Source organism: Bison bison, unplaced genomic scaffold (genome assembly GCF_000754665.1).
Source record: "Bison bison bison isolate TAMUID 2011002044 unplaced genomic scaffold, Bison_UMD1.0 scf7180017854252, whole genome shotgun sequence".
NCBI classification, from domain to species: domain Eukaryota; kingdom Metazoa; phylum Chordata; class Mammalia; order Artiodactyla; family Bovidae; genus Bison; species Bison bison.
Window position 1 is genome coordinate 411308 of NW_011484825.1, and position 6000 is coordinate 417307.

General features: G+C 37.7%; 1 protein-coding gene across 1 annotated transcript in view; it reads right to left on the reverse strand.

Moving 5' to 3' along the window:
• Window positions 1-6000, reverse strand: part of HSD17B12 (hydroxysteroid (17-beta) dehydrogenase 12) — a 177288-nt gene that overhangs the window by 155327 nt on the left and 15961 nt on the right. The gene's annotated exons all lie outside the window — the stretch shown is intronic.

A 6000-nucleotide genomic window follows, 5' to 3' on the forward strand; every position in this document is an offset into this window, starting at 1 on the left:
CCATTTGAAGAAATATTAAGAAGCTTCCCCCACAAAAAAGAATTCACAATTTCTTTAAAAAGTAATATATTTTGAAGCAAATATTTTTAGAAGATTTGGATGTTCATATTTAGTCCTAATCTTTGCTATAGTTTTTAAAATTAGATTCAAAGTACACCTGAAAACTATTTCCTCATATCAAAGATAATACTTTCACTATAGAGATCTAGAAAGTACTGTTATGTCATCAATGTCATAAGTGATGAGAATCTAGCTTAAATGAAGGTTGCAATAGAAAACTTTTAACTAAAGAAAAAGTACTCTCTGAATATCTTTAAACCTGGAGACAAAAACAATGGGCTATTGGATTAGAAATGACAGGAACTTATAATTACCTCTTACAGTAACACTTATAATATAGTAATGGAACTTTAAGCAGTTATGTCAGACTTGAGAGTCTTCCAGTTACAACAGAGTTGAAATGACACTTCAATACCAATAATTTAAATATATCCTTAACCCTTGATACCTAATCACAGCTTTTACATAAGTTAAAAATAAAAGTTGAAGTTTAATAATGGTTTCTAAAATTTATTTATTTGGCTGTGCCAGGTCTTAGCTGCAGCATGTGGAATGTAGTTTCCTAACCAGGGGCTGAATCTGGGTCCGCTGCACTGGGAACATGGAGTCTTAGCCATTGCACCACCACAGAAGTCCGTCTAAATTTTCTGTAAAATACAAGATGTATTAATGGCATATAATTTCTTACAACTATAAATGACTGCTGAGCCAAAGGACTGTGGTAAGTTACCCAGGCTCCGTCCAGTGCTAATCTATAGGAAGACTGCCGGACATCCACACAGAGCCACAGAGCAATCACTATTTTCCTCCCAACCCTGGTCCTTTCCTTTGTGTTTCCAAGGTCAGCATCACCATCTGCCCGGACACATCTATGGTGGGGGCCCAGGACACATCTATGGTGAGGGCCCAGGACTTGTATCCGTGTCTCTCTTGTCTGACTCCCTCACTCAGTCTCTGCCCCCATGACCTTGATCCAAACCACCATGATTCAGCGCCTGGCTGACCACCAACACAACCACTGGTCTCCTGCTGGGCTCCCTATCTCCTGGGTGGCTCTCTCTGCATGCAGTCTCCAACCTGCCGCAGTAAACTGTTCAAAATACACACTTGATCATGAGATCTACTGCTGGAAATCTTTCAGTGACTCCCCACTGCCCTCGGATAAACAAAACCCTCACAGGCTCTCAAGGTCCTTTAGGACTGGCCCGCTGCCCCTTTCTCTAAGTCTTATCTCTTGCCTCTCCTCTCCCAAGGACCATCTGCCCAAAGTTTCTGAAAGGTGTTACTTTCCTCAGGGTCATCACCCAAAGTGTTCTCTCAGCTGGAAAACTCTCCCGTTCTCCCACTCCCCTTACCCACCGATTCCTCATTCATCAATGCAGTCTGCAGACAGGTCACAGGAGTTCCAACCCCAGAGGCTCCTCCACGTAACCACCTATGTGACTTCAGACAAATGACTTGACCTCTCTATTGTTTCCACTGGATCATAGAAAAAGTAAGGGAATTCCAAAAAAAAAAATCTAATTCTTCTTCATTGACTATGCTAAAGCCTCGACTGTGTGAATCACAACAAACTGTGGAGAATTCTTAAAGAGATGGGAATACCAGACCATTTACCTGTCTCCTGAGAAACCTGTATATAGGTCAAGAAGCAACAGGCAGAACCAGACATGGAACTGGTTCAAAATTGGGAAAGGAGGGAGGAGCCAAGATGGCGGAGGAGTAGGACGGGGAGAACACTTTCTCCCCCACAAATTCATCAAAAGAGCATTTAAACGTCGAGTAAATTCCACAAAACAACTTCTGAATGCCGGCAGAGGACATCAGGCACCCAGAAAAGCAACCCAACTCTTCGAAAGGAGAGAGAAGAAATACAGCTCCACCCACCAGAACACCGACACAAGCTTCCCTAACCAGGAAACCTTGACAAGCCACCTGTACAAACCCACACACAGCGAGGAAACGCCACAATAAAGAGAACTCCACAAACTGCCAGAATACAGAAAGGACACCCTAAACTCAGCAATTTAAACAAGATGAAGAGTCAGAGGAATACCCAGCAGATAAAGGAACAGCATAAATGCCCACCAAACCAAACAAAAGAGGAAGAGATAGGGAATCTACCTGATAAAGAATTCCAAATAATGATAGTGAAATTGATCCAAAATCTTTAAATTAAAATGGAATCACAGATAAATAGCCTGGAGACAAGGATTGAGAAGATGCAAGAAAGGTTTAACAAGGACCTAGAAGAAATAAAAAAGAGTCAATACATAATGAATAATGCAATAAATGAAATTAAAAACACGCTGGAGGCAACAAATAGTAGAATAACAGAGGCAGAAGATAGGATTATAGTGAATTAGAAGATAGAATGGTAGAAATAAATGAATCAGAGAGGATAAAAGAAAAACAAATTAAAAGAAATGAGGACAATCTCAGAGACCTCCAGGACAATACTAAATGCTACAACATTTGAATCATAGGGGTTCCAGAAGAAGAAGACAAAAAGAAAGACCATGAGAAAATACTTGAGGAGATAATAGTTGAAAACTTCCCTAAAATGGGGAAGGAAATAATCACCCAAGTCCAAGAAACCCAGAGAGTTCCAAACACGATAAACCCAAGGCGAAACACCCCAAGACACACATTAATCAAATTAACAAAGAACAAATATTAAAAGCAGCAAGGGAAAAACAACAAATAACACACAAGGGAATTCCCATAAGGATAACAGCTGATCTTTCAATAGAAAGATCTTCAAGCCAGGAGGGAATGGCAAGACATACTTAAAATGATGAAAGAAAATAACTTACAGCCTAGATTATTGTACCCAGCAAGGATTTCATTCAAGTATGAAGGAGAAATCAAAAGCTTTTCAGACAAGCAAAAGCTGAGAGAATTCTGCACCACCAAACCAGCTCTCCAACAAATACTAAAGGATATTCTCTAGACAGGAAACACAAAAACGGTGTATAAATTCGAACCCAAAACAATAAAGTAAATGGCAACGGGATCATACTTATCAGTAATTACCTTAAACATAAATGGGTTGAATGCCCCAACCAAAAAACAAAGACTGGCTGAATGGATACAAAAACAAGACCCCTACATATGTTGTCTACAGGAGACCCACCTCAAAACAGGGGACACATACAGACTGAAAGTGAAGGGCTGGAAAAAGATTTTCCATGCAAATAGAGACCAAAAGAAAGCAGGAGTAGCAATACTCATATCAGATAAAATGGACTTTAAAACAAAGGCTGTGAAAAGAGACAAAGATGGTCACTACATAATGATCAAAGGATCAATCCAAGAAGAAGATATAACAATTATAAATATATATGCACCCAACACGGGAGCACCGCAGTATGTAAGACAAATGCTAACAAGTATGAAAGGAGAAATTAACAATAACACAATAATAGTGGGAGACTTTAATACCCCACTCACACCTACGGATAGATCAACTAAACAGAAAATTAACAAGGAAACACAAACTTTAAACGATACAATAGACCAGTTAGACCTAATTGATATCTATAGGACATTTCATCCCAAAACAATGAATTTCACCTTTTTCTCAAGCGCACATGGAACCTTCTCCAGGATAGATCACATCCTGGGCCATAAAGCTAGCCTTGGTAAATTCAAAAAAATAGAAATCATTCCAAGCATCTTTTCTGACCACAATGCAGTAAGATTAGATCTCAACTACAGGAGAAAAACTATTAAAAATTCCAACATATGGAGGCTGAACAACACACTGCTGAATAACCAACAAATCACAGAAGAAATCAAGAAAGAAATCAAAATTTGCATAGGAATGAATGAAAATGAAAACACAACAACCCAAAACCTGTGGGACACGGTAAAAGCAGTCCTAAGGGGAAAGTTCATAGCAATACAGGCACACCTCAAGAAACAAGAAAAAAGTCAAATAAATAACCTAACTCTACACCTAAAGCAACTAGAAAAGGAAGAAATGAAGAACCCTAGGGTTAGTAGAAGGAAAGAAATCTTAAAAATTAGAGCAGAAATAAATGCAAAAGAAACAAAAGAGACCATAGCAAAAATCAACAAAGCCAAAAGCTGGTTCTTTGAAAGGATAAATAAAATTGACAAACCATTAGCCAGATTCATCAAGAAACAAAGGGAGAAAAATCAAATCAATAAAATTAGAAACGAAAATGGAGAGATCACAACAGACAACACAGAAATACAAAGGATCATAAGAGACTACTATCAACAATTATATGCCAATAAAATGGACAACGTGGAAGAAATGGACAAATTCTTGGAAGAGTACAACTTTCCAAAACTGGACCAGGAAGAAATAGAAAACCTTAACAGACCCATCACAAGCACAGAAATTGAAATCGTAATCAAAAATCTTCCAGCAAACAAAAGCCCTGGTCCAGACGGCTTCACAGCTGAATTCTACCAAAAATTTAGAGAAGAGCTAACACCTACCCTGCTCAAACTCTTCCAGAAAACTGCAGAGGAAGGTAAACTTCCAAACTCATTCTATGAGGCCACCATCACCCTAATACCAAAACCTGACAAAGATCCCACAAAAAAAGAAAACTACAGGCCAATATCACTGATGAACAGATGCAAAAATCCTTAACAAAATTCTAGCAATCAGAATCCAACAACACATTAAAAAGATCATATACCATGACCAAGTGGGCTTTATCCCAGGGATGCAAGGATTCTTCAATAGCCGCAAATCAATCAATGTAATACATCACATTAACAAATTGAAAAATAAAAACCATATGATTATTTCAATAGATGCAGAGATAGCCTTTGACAAAATTCAACACCCATTTATGATAAAAACTCTCCAGAAAGCAGGAATAGAAGGAACATACCTCAACATAATAAAAGCTATATATGACAAACCCACAGCAAACATTATCCTCAATGGTGAAAAATAGAAAGCATTTCCTCTAAAGTCAGGAACAAGACAAGGGTGCCCACTTTCACCATTACTATTCAACACAGTTTTGGAAGTTTTGGCCACAGCAATCAGAGCAGAAAAAGAAATAAAAGGAATCCAAATTGGAAAAGAAGAAGTAAAACTCTCACTATTTGCAGATGACATGATCCTCTACATAGAAAACCCTAAAGACTCCACTAGAAAATTACTAGAACTAATCAATGACTATAGTAAAGTTGCAGGATATAAAATCAACACACAGAAATCCCTTGCATTCCTATACACTAATAATGAGAAAACAGAAAGAGAAATTAAGGAAACAATTCCATTCACCATTGCAACAGAAAGAATAAAATACTTGGGAATATATCTACCTAAAGAAACTAAAGACCTATATATAGAAAACTATAAAACACTGGTGAAAGAAATCAAAGAGGACACTAATAGATGGAGAAATATACCATGTTCATGGATTGGAAGAATCAATATAGTGAAAATGAGTATACTACCCAAATCAATTTATAGATTCAATGCAATCCCTATCAAGCTACCAACAGTATTCTTCACAGAGCTAGAACAAATAATTTCACAAATTGTATGGAAATACAAAAAACCTCGAATAGTCAAAGCGATCTTGAGAAAGAAGAATGGAACTGGAGGAATCAACCTACCTGACTTCAGGCTCTACTACAAAGCCACAGTTATCAAGACAGTATGGTACTGGCACAAAGACAGAAATATAGATCAATGGAACAAAATAGAAAGCCCAGAGATAAATCCACGCACATATGGACACCTTATTTTTGACAAAGGAGGCAAGAATATACAATGGATTAAAGACAATCTCTTTAACAAGTGGTGCTGGGAAATCTGGTCAACCACTTGTAAAAGAATGAAACTACAACACTTTCTAACACCATACACAAAAATAAACTCAAAATGGGTTAAAGATCTAAACGTAAGACCAGAAACTATAAAACTCCTAGAGGAGAACA